The sequence below is a fragment of the Lactuca serriola genome, chromosome 3 (genome assembly GCF_051521515.1).
Source record: "Lactuca serriola cultivar US96UC23 chromosome 3, Lser_US96UC23_V15, whole genome shotgun sequence".
Taxonomy (NCBI): domain Eukaryota; kingdom Viridiplantae; phylum Streptophyta; class Magnoliopsida; order Asterales; family Asteraceae; genus Lactuca; species Lactuca serriola.
The window spans coordinates 233,459,890-233,479,898 of record NC_136410.1 but is presented as its reverse complement, the minus strand read 5'-3'; the positions used below and the strand labels follow the sequence as shown (position 1 = coordinate 233,479,898).

Below are 20,009 nucleotides of genomic sequence, written 5' to 3'. Positions count from 1 at the left end.
ATGGAGACTTTTTGAGCAAGTAGTCTCCATTGGCCTAGATCTATCATATTCCAGAGCTATATGAGTTGTCTGTTCATAAAAATGCAATCTTGGACGTGAATGTTGAGCCATACGTGAGATTCTAGACATCATACGAGGTGAGTCTTCTCACTCTACTGTACTGGAAAGGTACCTATGTGTGACCGGAAGGTCTTGTATGTTATGAGATGCATGTTTTGTATGATATGCGTTGTATGTTCTGTATGCGTTATGTATGTGATATGTATGCTGTGTATGATATGGGCCGGAAGGCATTATGACGTGGACCGGAAGGTCGATACGAGTAGGACCGAAAGGTCTACTAGGACTGGGACGGAAGTCCCCTGAGACACATGGACCGGAAGGTCGTGTTGAGCATGGCCTGGAAAGGCGTATATGTGTAAGGGTATTTTGGGGAACTCACTAAGCATTTATGCTTACAGTTGTTGTGTTATGTGTTTCAGGTACCAGCGAGGACCGTGGAAAGGCGCCGGTGTGACTCGTACACACTAGAGAGATGATTTGATTTTTGTGATCTTGGGAAATGATATGTTTTGATAACAAATGTTGGATATTTTATAAAACATTTATGTGAAAATGGTTGTGACAAAAATTAAATTTTTGCCTTGAAATTTACGTTGTTACAACTTTAAAAGCTTAAAACCTAATCTTTTAGAAACTAAAAAAATTAAAAATCCAACATTACGAATCCATCATTACAAAATGACAATTCCAACAATCTTACAAATATAAAATACAGTAAATCCAACATTACAAATATAAAATACTTACATGTCCAAAAATATATGATGAATTCGTTACATCTTAAGCATCCATTAATTAATTGGAAAAGGAAAAGTGAAACTTACACTATACCTAAAATTAGAAAATCTATTTTGTATATGTATTTATATCAAATATATATTTTTTATATGAATCTACAACCGGGGCCCCCACAGGAGTACGGGATGGAAATACCGACTCCCGACCCTGGTTCCGAAAATAAACGAGGTTTAATTCTGCCCCCGCCACCGCCCCCACTCCCGCTCCTCATTTTTTTTAAAGATTTAATCCCATACCGTATCGGGGTCCCACAAGAAAACGGGGTCCTATGAGGATTTTTGACATCCCTACGATGTTCCCAAAAACATCAAATATAAAAAGTCAGGATTGAAATGAACTTTAGACATTTGTTCCTTTACACCCTCTAATATTCCACGGACTACCAACACAAACTTAACACATCAAAACAATATAGTAATTAATATTCGACTTTTCAAAGATATTAAAAAAAGATAATTGATTCACGATTGTATTAAATTTATTATCTACTACTATATTATATATCATCAAGGGATGTGACATGCATAATTAAAGCTTGTATTTGTTGAAGTGATGTTGTCACATAACAACTAAAAAGGAATCGGCCCCATTGACGACGGCAAATAGGCACCTACAAATTATTTAAAAACTGATATATAATGTTAAGGGTAATAACAAGTCTTAAATACAAGATTTTTTGGTTCAAAGGATTCGTTAAAATCAATTCGGCTTTACGAAATGTCTTTAAAAATATAGACAAAAAAACAAATACTCAGTATATAATTCTAAACAGCCACCAAACGTTTGAAGCACTAGTATGTCTAGGAGACGGCAAAGTCGTAGCAATGAAAAGTGTTGATACCCTGCAACATATACAACTCATCATTCATACACAACTCTTTTCTAATGGAGAGAACACACATCTCTCCCTACACCAACCACCAAACAACAAGCAAAGAACAAAGCATCCACACATACACAGACTCTGGTGGTGGCGAGACTTGTCCAGACGAGGATAAGTGGGCTTCCAGACTTCTACGACAGTGTGCTCAAGCCATCTCGGAAAAGGACTCCGCCAAGATCAACCACCTTCTATGGATGTTAAACGAGCTATCATCGCCCTACGGTGACTGTGATCAGAAACTCGCTTATTACTTCTTGCAAGCTCTCTTTTGCAAAGCAACGGAGTCTGGACAAAGATGCTACAAGACCTTGGTGTCAGTTGCCGACAAGAGCCACTGTTTTGATTCTGCCAGAAAACTCATACTTAAATTCCAAGAGGTTTCTCCTTGGACTACGTTCGGCCATGTTGCATCTAATGGTGCTATTTTGGAAGCTTTTGATGGTGAGACCAAACTTCATATAATTGATATAAGCAACACGCTTTGCACCCAATGGCCTACTTTGCTTGAAGCTTTAGCCACTCGGAGCGATGAAACTCCAAGCCTAAAGTTGACTGTGGTTGTCACAGCCAGCCTCGTGAGTTCAGTAATGAAAGAGATCACTCAAAGAATGGAGAAATTTGCTCGTTTGATGGGTGTTCCTTTCGAGATTAAGGTAATCAATGGATCAAATATGCCACTAGGGGATCTTACCAAGGAAGAGTTAGGTGTCAAGGAAGACGAAGCTGTAGCAGTGAATTGTATAGGGGCTTTAAAAAGAGTTGAAGTAGAAGAAAGAGGTGACGTGATTCGGCTATTCAGCTCTTTAAAGCCTCGTGTGGTGACCATAGTAGAAGAAGAAGCCGATTTTACTAGTTCTAAAAACGACTTTATGAAGTGCTTTGATGACTGTTTGAGGTACTACACTTTGTACTTTGAGATGTTGGAAGATAGCTTTACACCCACGAGCAATGAGAGGTTGATGTTAGAGAGAGAGTGCTCGAGAAGCATCATTAGGGTTTTGTCTTGTGATGACAAACAGAATATTGGCTCAGGAGATTGCGAGAGGAGGGAGAAAGGAAACCAATGGTGTGAGAGGCTGAAGGAGGTTTTTTCCATTGTAGGGTTTAGTGATGACGTGGTGGACGATGTAAAGGCGTTGCTTAGAAGGTATCGAACTGGATGGTCTCTTGTAAACGATCAAACCAATCCCAATACAGACTCTGGAATCTATTTGGCTTGGAAAGATGAATCAGTTGTCTGGGCTTCAGCTTGGAAACCCTAATCCAGAAACGACTACGTGGAATCTTTATTTATGCAAATCAGGATGTTGAAAATCTAAATTTAGGTTCACTGAAACTACCACGGATTCTAGCACTTAAAGGTTTGAAGATAGATAGGAGAAGATATATTATTTTTTATGGACAACAAGATCAGAGAAACTTCATCTAAGATGAGTGATTTTGGAATTACGTACTTTTTTCCGTGGGTGGTTTATGTGTTGTTTGTTTTAGCTTTTCTTGATGTGGTAAAGTGTTCTGCAATTGTGCTTTCCACTTTATGTTTGTTGCTGTGTTAAAGGAATTTGGAAGGCCTTTTCCAGGGTAGTTATCTTTCTATTAAATTGGTACAATTTTTTCAAAATGATTTCCTTAAGTTAAAGCAAGCAAAACCTCGGAAAGATATTCACACGTACTCATAGGGGTATTAATAAATCGAGTAACAGCTTTTTAATGATATATATATATATATATATATATATATATATATATATATATATATATATATATATATATATATATATATATATATATATATATATATATATATATATATATATATATATATTATGACTACATTCTATTACCCATAGTAGTATATTTATTCCACGAAATAAACCAAAGTAACAAATCGACGATCTCCTTATTGGATGCTATTCTTTTGCGTTCTTTGCTTGGAATTCTAATCAATTCGAAGGACGTAAAGTAGATTGGATTATTTGGCATGTCATATCCTTATGCAGCCTTCTCTTCGTTATAATCGCTGTTGAGGCTATTTAACTAATTGTTCTAAAAAATTTCATTATGATCCGATCAATGTAAGGAGTCCGTATGATCCAAGCCAATGATATTTTTTCAAGAATTTTTTTAGAACAATAATTAATACATTAAAAACATAACTTAACTCACTACTAGAAAAAAAGGTGTTTTCCTACAGATAATAGGTACGGAAAATTTCCGTAGCTAATTAACTACGGAATGGTTACGGATTAGCTACAGAATGGGACGCCTTAATTTAGTAACGGAATAGCTACAGAATAGCTACGGAATAACTACGGAATAGCATACATAGTTATTCCGTAGCTAATTAGCTACGGAATAGCTACAGAATAACTACGGATGCTAGTCTGTAGTTATTCTGTAGTTAATTAGCTACGGAATAGCTACGGAATAGTTTTGGATGTTAACCCGTAGCTAATTAACTACAGAATGACTACGGAATAGCTACGAAATAGTTACGGATGTTAACCCGTAGCTATTCCGTAGCTAATTAGCTACATAATAGATACGGAATAACTACGGATACAATATTAAACCATTAAATGAGTAAATGATCTCGAAGGTGCAAACGACTTTATGAACACTATTAATAACTATAAGTTGTTGAAAATAAAGATAATCATGTATACTAGAGGTTGGAAAAAAACGAAGAGAAAAAAAACGATGTTTAATGCCCGAAAAATCAAAAATAAGAAAAATCTGTAGCTACTCCGTAGCTAATTAGCTACGGAATTTTTTTATTTTCTATTTTTCGGGCATCAAACATCGTTTTTTTCGCTTCGTTTTTTTACACCTCTACTATACATGATTATCTATACTTTCACCAACTTATAGATATTAATATCATTCATAAAGTCGTGTGCACCTTCGGGATCAAGTATTCGTTTCACAGTTTTAACAATGTAATTACTATACTTTTCATCAAATTGTGATGAATTTATTTTTGTATATGTATATTTACATACATGAAAGAGTTGTGGTATATGTGTACGTGTATGTGTGCATGTATACGTGTTTGTGCGTATTTATATGTGAATGTAGATCATAAGCGTGTTAAACCATTAAACGAGTCATGGATCCCGTATGTGTACACACTTTATGAATGATATTAATAGCTATAAGTCAGTGAAAATATAGATAATCATATATAATAGAGGTGTGAAAAAAACGAAGCGGAAAAAACGATGTTTGGTACCCGAAAAATCGAAAATAAGAAATATATGTAGCTAATTTGTAGCTAATTACCTACGGATTAGCTACGCAATATGTTTTCCGTTATAATTCCGTAGCTAATTAACTACAGATTAGCTACAAATTTTTCTTATTTTCGATTTTTCGGGCACCAAACTTCGTTTTTTTCGCTTCGTTTTTTTCACACCTCTACTATACATGGTTATCTATATTTTCACTAACTTATAGCTATTAATATCGTTCATAAAACCATGTGCACATACGAGATCCATTACTCGTTTAATGGTTTAACACTATAATTCTTATGAGTACGTTCACATACATCTCACAAACACGTATACCTACATGATGATGATGATGATGATCATCATCATCATCATCATCACCAACATCACCATCTTCATCATCACTATCACCATCATCATCATCATCATCATCACCACCACCACCATCATCATCATCATCATGAGCATCACCATAACCATCACCATCATCATCATCATCATCATCATCACCACCACCACCATCATCACCACCACCACCATTATCATCATCACCATCACCATCATAAATATCATCACCATCACCATCATCATCATCATCATCACCTCCATCATCATCATCATCATCACCACCATTATCACCACCACCACGACCATCATCATTATCACCATCACCATCACCATCACCATCACCATCACCATCACCATCGCCATCATCATCACCATCACCATCACCATCACCACCACCATCATCATCACCACCACCACCATTATCATCACCATCATCACCATCATCATCAACATCATCATCAACAACATCATCACCATCATCATCTTCGTCATCATCACCACCACTACCACTATCATCATCATCATCACCACGACCACCACCACCACCATCATCATCATCATCACTACCATCATCATCATCATCACCATCACCATCATCATCATCATCACCATCATCATCACCATCATCATCACCATCACCATCACCATCACCATCACCATCAGCATCAGCATCAGCATCACCATCACCATCACCATCACACCATCAACATCACCATCATCATCACCATCACCATCACCATTATCACCATAACCAGCACCATCACCACCACCACTATCACAATCACCACCATTACCATCACCGTCATCACCACCATCACCGTCACCACCATCATCACCCCCATCATCATCATCATCATCACCATCTTCACCACCACCACCACCACCATCATCATCATCACCATCATCGCCATCATCAACATCACCACCATCATCACCATCATCACCTACCATCATCATCACATCATCTTCACCATCATCATCATCATCATCATTACCACCACCACCACCATCATCATCACCATCATCACCACCATCATTATCATCATCTTCATCACCACCACCACCATCATCATCATCATCATCCATCACCATCACAATCACTATTACCATTACCATCATCATCACCATCATCATTATCATCATCGTCATCATCATCACCACCAGCACCAACACCATCACCATCACCATCATCATCATCATCATCATCATCATGATCACCATCATCAACATCATCACCATCACCATCACCATCAGCATCACCATCAGCATCACCATCACCACCATCACCATCATCATCATCATCCTCATCATCATCATCACCACCAGCACCAACTACAACACCATCATCATCATCATTATCAGCATCATCATCATCATCAGCAGCAACAGCAACACCAACACCAGCAGCAGTAGCAGCACCACCACCATCGTCACCGTGAAACGAGTAATTGATCTTGAATGTGCATACGACTTTATGAACAATATTAATAGTTATAAGCTGGTGAAAATATAGATAATCATGTATAATAGAGGTGTGAAAAATCGAAGCGGAAAAAACGATGTTTGGTGTCCGAAAAGTCGAAAAAAAAAAAAAATCGTAGCTAATCCGTAGTTAGTTAGCTACAGAATTTTTTTTTTATTTTCGATTTTTCAGCGACAAATGTTCGTTTTTTCTTCGTTTTTTTCACACTTCTATTAATTGTTCGTGTCTTAAATATGTAAAAAAAATTATCAAAAAAAAATTAAGAATTGAATAATATAATAATAATAATAATAATAATAATAATAATAATAATAATAATAATAATAACAACGTAGATCTGAGTATACGAATAAAGGATCAAGCGTTGGACACGTTGAAAGCGGTTTAAAAATTTTACAAAAAACCCCCCTCTAATTAAACTAAAACGGAGAGAAAATTGGTAACAAAATTAGAGGGACCATAGTTGGATATAATTTCAATAGTTTACTGTTGAAATCTATCACAACTTTAATATATATATATATATATATATATATATATATATATATAATAATAATAATAATAATGGAAATAATAAAAATAAATATTATAATAATAATAGAAATAATAATAATAATAATAATAATAATAATAATAATAATAGAAATAATAATAATAATAACTAGATAGGTGACCCCGCGTTGCGGGGATCGGAAGGTGTCGTTTTTGTGTGGAAGTATAATACATTGTTCTAATTGGTAGCTACAGTAAAGTATGTTGCTATTGTCTATGTTTCGCCCATTTACAAATAGACAAATATGTTGTAGTATGCTATAATATAATGACCCCTTTGTTGCAAAGTAAATAGCAAGTGCAGGTTGTTCTTACCAATCACATGAGCTTCACAAAGAAGGGCAAAGCTCGGAATATGAAGTTCTTGGATCATAGCATGTGTGCTCTCAATGCATGGCTGTTATTAACTGAACAAATTTAAGTGCATAAAATTTAATTTTCTTTTTTGCATTTAATTTAAATTCATTTGTAGACCAACCCCATCTAAACCCTACATGAAAAAGGCCACATATTATGTAAATGCAATGCATTATTCAAGTCTACATTTTATAATAGATTATGAAAATTAAGAAAACTGAAGGAATGATATGTTGCTTTTCTGTTGTTGAAGTTGTTTCAGATACGTGGGGATTGCATCCTCCGGAGTTCTACTAAAAAGGTTTGTAAGTAAGTGCCCAACCACCTCGACTCTCGCTCTGTATGTTATAAAAGTATTTAAAAGCTAGATCCATAAAAAACCAACATTTAAAATGGAGAGGGTAAAAAGGTAATCATACCTGCCAATAAATAATTTGTAGGACAACAGTAAATGATGGAACAACTGCAAGCCATATTGGTACATTGGTATGACAACATAAGCTGCAAGCATCTCTCTTATTGTAATCTTTCTTGCGACTTTTAAGGCGAATTCCATTTGAATACAACTATCACCTCCTAATCATTCGAAACAAAGTACCAACATTTCCATATGACAATCATGTGCTTTTATTTTCTGCAAAAAAAATGAGATTGAAATTAAAATTTATAGTAATCGACTTTCTTAATGAACTTTATGATAGTCAAACATGAAGGTTTGATGTTCATTTTTGCTTTATTGAAGGTTTTATGTTGATGATAAAATGTATGTGACACGGGTCGGATTTTTTTGTTAATATTTAGTGGATCACGAAAATAGGATGCTATAATTGGTTGATTATGAAAGTAGAATGCTTAAAAATGGAACATATGAAACACAACAAAAGCATCAATTAAAACCCAAAATATGGTTAAACCTATTTCTTATAAAGCTAGTGTTGAATGTACACCTGCAAACCAATTAAATGAGAAACTCATTGCAACAGATGAAAAAAAAAATCAAAAGATTAGGTCATGATGATTTTAGGGACATGATGATTTGATATTTTGACATACAGTTTCAAAGATAAAGTATATAATAAGAAAAAAAACCAACAATGTTAGCATAAAGATACCTCCAGGAGGTTTCTGGAATATAGGAACAAAATAACACTGGAAAGTAGCCAAGTAATAACCATAGAATGTCCAACATAGAAGCTTTTTCTTCATTCTTTCAAATCCAGTTTTCATAAAAACACACAAAATATTCTACCTAAGAGAGGAAGTCAGGTTTGCAATGCTACCTCATTAAAGATTTCCAAGTGTTCATATTTGGTGTCCTTACTGTGCATTTGATCAAACACTTGCAATGCATCTCCTAGTTCACCAGATTTCCCAAACGTGTCAATGATACTATCAAACATCTTTTTGTCAAGTGAGACTCCATTTTTCCCTACTCCTGCTATGAGTTTTATAGCTTTCTTCCACATTCCACTGTTCCTGTAAAGTTCAATAATCAAATGTATAGCTCAATTTCAATTATTATTATTATTTTTACATTGAGACATTTCATCTAACACATTATATGCATCTATATTTACATTTTTTTCTTCAGAATATGTAGCATGCCATTTCCTTGTAAGCGAGTGCATATTTAGCTATTCTCATAATACCATAAAATTCATAATAATGCACTTTCATGGATTAGGACAGATTATGGTAGGCATCTTGCATTGGTCAAGTGCATCTTTTGCTTCATTCAATTCTACTATCGTAGTTTCAGTTAAATTAACTCAATAAAATTAACCAAAGCAAAACCATAAACGATAGTAAGGTAAGCATAACTCAGTGTTGCGCCTAGGTAAAGAAAGAACGCCATCATCATCCAAGCTAACTTCCTGGTTCTGATTTGAGTTATTGAAGGTTTGATGTTCATTTTTGCTTCCAATGTACTCAAAATCTACATTTTATCATCAACATAAAAAAAATACCTAATTTCAAAATTGGGAACTGAAGCGTGTTCCAGATACATGTTCATCACGTAGTTTAATCATCATCATCAGGGCTTCAAATTCAAATTACATTCTCAATCTGATCTATATTTCATCGCTTAATTCCAGTTAGAGATTTATATGTCCAAAACGCAGGTACATGCTAAATCATGTTCTAGAACTTCAATAGAGGATTAATCATCGTAATCAAATTGAGAGGAATTATTAGAAGCAATTAAGCTCACCTCGTGGAATTGAGAAGGCGAAATGAGAAATAAATGATCCTGAGAATTTCGGCGGACATCCTATGTGAATCTCGCTCATTACATGATCCTTCAGAGTGCCTTCTAATAAATTCGTTGTCTATGGTGCCGCTGATACTTGAATTGATTCTCGCTTGTGACCGTGCATTTGACGAAACCCTACTTCGAATTCTCAAAGTGTGTACCCATCATCACCCAACAATCCGAAAGTATGAAGAGTAACTGCTTCCTGGTGGTGGCGAACGTCTGGTGTTAATCCTGTAAACAACCACCTCACAACTAATTGTATTTTAAATTAGTGTGGTACAACAAACTAAAACCAAAATCAAATTCAGAATTGGATATGAAGAGAATACCCCAAGGAGAAACACAAAAGAAGCGGTGGAGGCCGGCTGCGAAAGTATGTATTCCCACATCAACCCCGATTCTGATTTCGATAGATGGTGGTGGTGGGAAGCATCGATATACAGGGGGGCGGAGGTGGAGGTGCAGTCGATTCTCTCTAGAACACATGTGTCACAACGCGGCGAAGAGTTTAAATTGAGGAAGAATCGAGCGAGAGAAGTAAAACACGGTAGATCAGCTATGAGGAAAAGGAATACAGAAAGTAGTAGAAGCAAAGCGGGGTCGTTGAAGCGGTGGAAGGGTAAACATAAAAAGCAAAACTAGGGGCGAAAAAAATAGAAGTGGATTAGTCAAGAAAAATAATTAGAGAAACGAAGAATCGGAATAAGTAGAGATGTACATGTTGAGGAATTTAATTTGAGGCGGTGGCAGGCAGTGATGCATATGAGAGAAGACGAAGAGGGAGTGGAGTGGGAAACGAAAGATATCTGATAAGAGATGCGGTTGGATATTAATCAGTACCTTCGTTTACACACATCGGAATCCGATTGGGTGAAATGGCGGTAAGATTGCTAACACGTAACACGTGTCTAGTAAGAATATAAATAATGACAAAAGACCACCAAAAGCAGAAAAAAAATTGACCCTAGAGACGGATTAACACATCGAATGGATGACAAACAAAAGTACAAGATCCAGATATGTAAATGAAGGGACTAAACCTGGACAAAATGTGTCAAGTTTACTATTCCTTTTATTCACAACTAATTGTGTTGTAGCTATTGCATCAATTTTCTAGTAGTGACTACAATGTAAGGAGTCCACCAAGATTGTTAAAATCAAGATTTTATGTATGATCATCTTTGGGTTTACAAGATCATTGATCGGATCCTGAAATTCCACAAAAAAAACATAATTTCAACTTATAAGTATAAAAAATGAAAAATATCTACACCGTTCTATTTTTCGTTTTCTGTTATAAAGTTATAAAAACTACAAAATATCAATCACAATATAAAAAAGTAAAGGTTAAATCGATAGAGTAAAAGTATAAAATGGTAAATTCAAATTGTCAATTTGTTTAGACAAAATTGAAAAAATGGTCCCTGTGGTATGCAAAATTTTCGGGTTTTAGTCCAAACAGTGACTTTTTTGGTTTCGTAGTCCTTTTGGAGTGGTTTGTATGTGAAAATGGTCCTTCCGAAAACTAAAATGACTATAATACCCTTGGGGTATTTATTTTTCATTTTTCTTTCATTATTCTTAAAATTTAATATTTATTTATTTATTTTAACAATTAAAAAAATAAAAAAGGGCCCACCTCTCTCTCTCTCTCTCTCTAAAACCAGGTCCTGCCTTGAACACGAACGATCGGGGATGGACACGAATGAAACTAGTCAAAAAAACGAGGGCACCGGTGGGGGTCAAACAGATCGCGGCGAGGGGAGAAGGAGTTCGTCGAGACCGACGATTCCTCCTTGGCCTTATTGATTTCATCGTTGGCAGCCACATATCGAGGAAGGTGAAGTAATTGTAGTCGATGACAGTTTTGGTGTGGCCGGTAAATATCGAGGAGGGGAAAGGAGTCGATATCTATCGAGCTTTCCTTGGTCCTCTCACCTGTTCGCTGGCAACAATAAACTGGGAGAAACAAAACAACTGAAACTTTCGACATTTAGGGGTGTTTGGTAGCTCCAATCGACTAAAAAGAAGGAAGAAGGGGTAGGTTTTCGTTGGTGAACTGTGAATGAGAAAGGGAGGTGGAGGCGGCGGCGGCGGCGGTCGTCGTTTGTGGTGGTGAGGGAGGCTGCTCGAGCGGCTTCCCTTGGTTTCCTTCGTGCTGATCCAGTAGCGCACAAGCAGAAGAAAATCCGCAACAGCAGCTGGGGGTGTTTGTGGTGGTGAGGGAGGCTGCTCCAGCTCTCTCTCTCTCTCTCTCTCTCTCTCTCTTCGTCATCACATATTCTTCATCTGTACACATTTCATATATATAAACACTAAAAATTTAGAAAACGCACACATAATGGACTTTCAACTTAAAGGCATACATATATCACCCAGATACTTCTGTGATTCCGATTCCAAAACCTTACATAATTTACCCTGTTTTGATTTCCCCCAAATCCATATAGACCCATCGATTCCGACAGTTGCAGAAACAACACCATATGAAAATGGAGCAACTTCTAGGGTTCTAATGGATTCAGATCTTCATAATCAATGGCAACAACATTAACATTAATTGCAACAGCAGGGGCAGGGGCAACAAACTACGAACTCTGGTTTGATGCGATACAGATCAACACCAAGTTCGTATTTCTTAAATTTGATAAACAATGACATGTATGAAGACGAAGATGCTGACCCATTCTTCAACCCTCGGGCATAATACCCCGAAACGGAACGCATTTTATCGAGATTCATCTCCGGGGATGGTGATAATTCAAGCTCTCATCAGAATATAGGTCAAATTCGGGGAAACAACCCCTCCTCCCCCCCCCCCCCAATTTATGGATCCTATAAAGCAAGAACGAGCGAGATCCATGGATCAATTTGGAACTGATGATGGCAGTGTACCAGATTTATCAAAGGGGTTTGAAAATCGAATGGCTTTCTCATCAGTTTCACATTCATCTTTGATACCATTGTCTCTTATCCCTGAAAACAAAGGCAAAACCATGGGAATGAGTAGTGCTTGTGTACACAACAATGGAGGTTTTGGTCAAGCTCATCCAAGAGCTACTGGCTATGGCTTCCCTGGTAGTTCTTACAGAGCTTGGAGAAAGCGATCAAAGACACACCCTTCTAGGAGAGAGAGAGAGAGAGGTGGGCCTTTTTTATTTTTTTAATGGTTAAAATAAATAAATAAATATTAAATTTTAAGAATAATGAAAGAAAAATGAGAAATAAATACCCCAAGGGTATTATAGTCATTTCAGTTTTCGGAGGGACCATTTTCACATACAAACCACTCCAAAAGGACTACGAAACCAAAAAAGTCACTGTTTGGACTAAAACCCCAAAATTTTGCATACCACAGGGACCATTTTTTCAATTTTGTCATTTGTTTATTTTATCTTTACTTTTTCTAATTATTTAAATATTTAAAAAAAATCAAAGGACTATGTGATTGGATCATATCCCGATTCTACGATCCTACGATATTACTTGCAACTACCCCACCCCAGATGTGAACCGTATACGACATGACTCGTTTTTCACGCCTATAATTATAAGATCGTATGATCTTACAATCAAGATCATGATATTGATAATCATGGTCGTAACCAACATATATTTTTGTAATAAGTTTCGTGTTGGTCGGTTATGATCGGGGTTTCAGTAGGAGTTATACTTGCTCGGTTGTTTGTTTATTGGTCCGTTACTCTGTGTTAGGTTATGCTTTAGACCCCTCTCTCCACTAGCTAGTTATGCTTTAGACCCCTATCTCCACTAGCTTCCATAACTAGGTGACCTTAAAATAGTTCTTGTAGGTTAAATTAGTTGTTTGGATCATAGTGTTTGATCTTTATTTTCTTTAACCAATTATTCACTTTATGTTATTGTAAACAAACACCGTGATTTAAAAGTGGTATCAGAACAATTTTCGTAATTATTAGCATTAGAAATCGAGTTTTGCTGTCTTGACGGTGTATTGTTTTGTAAGACATGTGAAAATTTTATGTGTATAAAAATCTATGCTATCATAGCGTGCTATAAGAGCGCTATAATGTTTTGCGGTGGTACCGAACCGCTATTTGAAATAGCTTTTATTATTAACGGTGGTGCTGTTATCGATGTTATTGACTGTCATTTACCGCGAACGCCATCAGCGCTATAGTGACGCTACATCCGTTTTTACAATTTCGTATACAGTGAGCTAATTTGACAAAGAAAAAACTGATTGTGGTCTATTTCAGTATTAAATCTGTATTTTTTTTAATTCGTCCACTACACTTTTTGTTTTAATAATTCCAAATAATGAATAATTAATTATAAACTACAAAGCAACGAATGAAAACTTTTATTTCTTGTCTCTTTTTATACTTAGAAACCACTAACGACTTGAGGTGTGATGTTACTTTGATACTTTTTAGTTTCCATATTATAAACTTATATATGGTTTATGTTATGTTTTATATGACTTTTTATGATATTAATTTTATACAGTATTAAGACTCTAATACATAAATTTTTAAAAATATATAATATAAATTATACATAATATTAAAAAACCGTTATATCACCGTAATAACTCTGATTTCAAATAGCGGCTTGTGACCGATACTGAAATTCAATTGCGATGACTTCTTAGATAAACATACACATCATTTATTATTATTATTATTATTATTATTATTATTATTATTATTATTATTATTATTTTGGGGGGAGGGGGGTGTTTAACCCTAATTTTTCAAACAACAAAAAAACAACTCTTTTTTTTAAAAATAATTTCAAACAACATATTGTTTCGCTAAATCGACCTAGAGTTGTTTTATTTAGTTTTGAGCAAGAACAATGTTTTTTTTTTTTTTTTTTAATTTTTTGAATTATTTATTTATTTATTTTCAAAATCAATCTTCTATAATTTAATTGTTTGAATTTTTTGATTCCTTTTTATTTTGATTTTATGATTTTTTTTGTTATTGGATGGTTTACTCCAAAAAGACATGCAATAAAACGTTACAGTGTTAATATATTTGTTTTTAAAGTTGTGTTGTTGACATTGTAACAAATAAAAAATGATGATTTTATTTAAGTGTTGTTTGTTTTTTTTTTTTTTTTTTTTTTAATGTAGACTGTCTATAGGCTACAGACCACATCTATAGACATCTGTATTAGAAGAGGTGGACCACACGTATGCAGTCTGAAAAAATAAGTCTGTTTTTTTTAACATCTGTAGGCTACTAAAATAAATTAAAATATAAATAAACTAATTTTTCTAAACTACAAAGTGATTTTTTAATATTTTAATTACTTTTTTATAAATAATTAATAAATCTAGATCAATTTTTATGTATTATTATATAAAAAATGAAAATAAAAATGATACAAATTAACGTTTATATATTTCATTTTAATTAATAATTAAAACTAAATCAACTTTTATATATTATTGTGTAAAAAATAAAAATAAAAATGGTACAAATTAATGTATATATTTGATAAAAACCAACAATTTTAGTCGCAAAGTTATACCTAATCATTTTAAATAGGAATCAAAGAATATGATACATAAATGGATGAAAATAAACTTTGATTTTTTCAATTAAATCAATTTAAAACGTGCCGAAATATTTTTTCAAAAAAATTGACGATGGTGTATTAAATAATGTTTTATAAAATTTTGGCACAAAATTTGGCCTGCTAGGTTAGCATTTGTGAGACGTGTTTGCATTAGACTTCCACTTAAACTAGAAGAATTTGAATTTCAATTCATTTAATTCCTTTTCATAGTTTGTTATAGGTATTTTAAGTGATTCGAGAATGGATTGTACATTCTTGATCAACTGATCACAGTCGTTGATCCTTTCGCTCACAGGTTTGGCAGCAAAACACTTATCTTCCTTTTGATTCGCCTCATCATACTCGCCTTCGGTCGTGTAGCCCCTCATTTGTGATGCTCCAGCTGTCACCATCAAGCATCTCCTAACAAACTCAGTACTATCTTCTTTCGCCACAAATGCCCTGCCATGCGTGGGTTTATGTAGTTCTTCATCTTCAGAGTCTGTAGAACAGACCTCTACGCCACTGAACTCATCATCAACAATGTTCTCCTGCACAATCAAAGAATTCATAGAATTGTTAGAGGCTTTCTTCTTCTTTATCTCCTCCCGTTTGCGCATATGGTATGCTTCATCATCTTCACCCTCCTTCTTCTCTGATAGCTTTCTTAACATGCAATCTTTGGCAAAGTGGTTTTTGTCATGGCAGAAGTTGCAGTCATATCCGGAGTCTCCTACCAGTTTTCTCTCCTTCTTCTCTTCTTCTTAATGAGGATTATTTTTGATCTCCTTTTTCGCCTTTTCTGAGTTGTAGCTTCCTTGCCAGTTTTGGTTTTTGATAACAGGGAACTTTTTGCGAGAAAACCGATTCGGGTTGGAAACCATCATTACATACTCTTCGCTTGTCAGATCACATTTTGACATTTCTGACTCTTCTTCATCTTCTGCCACATTCTTCGCCTTAGAGAGAAGGGCACAGGATCTCATACTAGACACCACTTTCGCTTCCTTTGTCACAACACTTTCATGAGATTTGAGAATACTCACTATCTTCACCAATGAATAGGTTTTAAAGTGCTTGTGAGCCTTCACAGTTGATACCACAGCCATCCATTCGGGTTTTAAACCATTCAGAAATGTGACCATCTGTTCGATCACTTCTCTTCCAATACCGTGCTTGATCATCTTGCTCAAAAGATGGTTGAAACGATCGAATGCCTGAATAAGTTTTTCATCTGGCTTTTGTTGGAAAGCGCCGAACTCATAGATCAATAGAGTTTGGATAGAATATTCTAGGACCTCATCAGTGGAATATAGCTCTTTAAGTCTATCCCAGATCTCTTTTACTGTGGTGCATGGGTTACCAAAATGAAAAGTATCGGAATGTAAAGCAAATCTGATCATTCTCATGGCTTTAACATTACACAACAACTTATCGTTTTTGTCTTGAGGAATCTTGTCCACATCAGTCAAGAGTTTGTTGTACTCCTTTTGAGTCTTAATGGTTCTATCTGTTCCAGAATGAGCAAAAGGACCCAATGTTATCGCCTCCCAGATTCAATAACCATTGTCTTCAAATCCAACTACATAGTCTTCAAAGTGATGCGTCCAAACTTCATAATCTTGAGTGTATATGCTTGGAATCCTAGTTGTGGATCCAATGCTATTGGAGATATTGATCGGATTGGTTTGTGAATCATCATGAGACATGATGACCTTTTACAGATATCTGCTAAGAATCAGACTTGTAAAGATTGAATTAGGGTTTTATCGAAAGCAAGAAACAACGTCAATGAAGAGATGACAGCTCCTACAGATTCGATAAAATCGGAAACCCTAACAAGATTCTTCCAAAGTCAATCAAACAAAGACTATGGAGATTAGAGTCTTTGTCACACCCCAAAACCGGAACGACGGAAACGTTCAGGGGTGTAGGACGTCATGTTTAGTATCATAAGACATGCATCATAGTAAGCAAAGTAAGGAACAACCATTTCATTAGAAAGAAAGTGTTTACAATGTGTGTGTTCACAAAACATAGAGTACATAAGCAAATAACAAAAAAAGACTTGAAGCTATGTTGCTCCATCTTCTGAATTCCCAGCGCGAGTACCTGCCTACTAGTTTCCTTAGAATACAAGTTACTTAACAGAGTTTATCAGCAATTAATCTGGTGAGCTCATAAGATTTTAGTGATGTATGCAAGTTGTAGAAAGTTGTTTGAAAAATGTAGTAGAACATGAAGTAAGTTATAAGTTCTATTTTTAGAAAAGTTCGCCTGTTCCTCTAGAAAATCCTATATTTCCTACTTAGATGAAAGATACATAAAAAGGATTCTACAATCCTTTTTATGGGTACTAAATGAATACAAGTTATATACAACTTGGAGTAAACAAACAATCGACTGTGCGCATCTGCCCTAAATCCACAACCCAACGAGGAACAGGAAGTAAAGCGGATAGCACACATCCTATTGTTTGTTAGGTCCTAGATGTATATAACTATGGTGCATTCGTTTGTTACTCATGGAGTAAATTGTAATAGTTCCTTTACAATTTATGAAAATATTCTTTAAAAAAACCCTTATTTCTTATAGTAAAATAGTGACCACAGTAATTACTTCTATAATTACTTAGTTTATACTGGCTATACATAATTTAATATTGAATAGATAGTTAATTGGGTGTATCTGCCCTATGTCCACAACCCAACGAGGAACAGGAAATAAGGCGGAAGGCACACATCCAACGACCTATTGGGTATTAATGATGTATAACGATGACGCATAAACCAAGGTATTATAGAGTCAATCACCTAAAGTCCTTTAAGTCTACACTGGTTTAATAAAATGGATTAAACCCTTTACTAGGAAGTTTCTAGTTTTGTGTATTGAAAGATATGATTGAAAAGTATGCTTTGTACTAGAAAACGGTGCATTAAATTTGTGTCCTATGACCTGACCCATACTTGGTACCCCTTATGATGACTTAATGTGTACAGAACATATATATAACTAAAATCGAATAGATAATAGGTTAGGTGAATATGCTCTACGCCCACAACCTAACGAGGAACAAGAAGTAAAGCGGAAGGCACACATCCTATTATCTGTCGGATACCATTTATATATATATATATATATATATATATATATATATATATATATATATATATCCATTAATGTATACATTAAGGAATCATAAGGTCAGCATTATGGTTCCTTTCTACTATATGTACTAGACCCGACTATTCCGTTTGTCATTTGTAAAATATAAGTACTGTAGTATTGTAATAAGTGACTACTATTGTACTAATTGCCTTAAACTGAGTATTAAGGTATAATGTGATGGCTAGATTCCATAGTAAACGCTCTCCTTGTCAAAAGATTATGGGAACTAAACGCGACCCCTGCAATGATTGCAAGCTGTGAACATCCACATTATGATTATATGATCATGTATACCCAATATAACTATCACCTTTTGTTTAAAACAATGCGTTAGTGATTCATTGGTATAGTTAGATCATGTAATTGTTCCACGCTATAGCACCTTATTACGTTTGTTCTGTTATCGTGTATTGTATCTAGTATGAACTGACTCTCTAAACTATACCCATTATAGTTTACTTAGTATTCTACTTGAACTGTTATTGATAAGACTCGTTTACTAACAAGTTATGTTTATACTTGAAAAATGGATTTTTGCTAAACTATAACGCAACATAACTGTAAAATAGTTTTGAAATGTTTTGACCACTTATAGAAGAAATAAGCAACATTTTGAAAAATGTTTATAACATATAATTACACAATTATCATTGTGTTCAACTTGTATTCCCCCCTTAAAATAATTTAAATCAGTTAAAAGATTCATTACGGGGTATGAACTCACCTGATGTGGGTGATTCAAATGAGTATGCGTGTAAGGATGAGAAGGTCCACAAATGAAGTCCCGAGACACAACAAGTCCTAAATGATATATAATGACACATATTGGCATGAATATAGTGTTTTTAAGCAACTATATGAAAAGAAACACCTTCCGGGACTACGAAACACTTTGGCCAAGTGTTGGAATCACATGTGATTCAACAAAGGAAGGTAGAATGGCACTCACATGAGTTTACTACCATGGGTTTACGGGCCAAGGGATTTTACGGCCGTAAAATCATGGTAACTCATGTATAATTGCAAGTTTGAAGGCTAGGGAAGTTTTAGGGACTTTTGCTCTACATTAGGATGAGGAAGACCACCTTCTTTGAGCCCTTTGATGAGTTTACGGACCTAAGGAGTTTACAGCCATAAACTCATGGCCACTTATGATTATGAGAGTTGTTTAAGGTCCTAAAATCATCCATGAAGGGTCCTGGGTCACTAGCTTTGCATCTAGGAGGGTTAATGGCCAAAATGGCAACCTTAAAGGGGTTTACGGCCATGGGAGATGGCTTGGCCCTAAACTCCATTTGATCTTGTGTTCTTGATGTTTTA

General features: G+C 35.2%; 1 pseudogene; it reads left to right on the top strand.

Moving 5' to 3' along the window:
- Positions 1-1,567: 1,567 nt before the first annotated feature.
- LOC145093697 (protein SHORT-ROOT pseudogene) lies at positions 1,568-3,365 on the top strand (annotated as a pseudogene).
- The last annotated feature ends 16,644 nt before the right edge of the window (positions 3,366-20,009 follow it).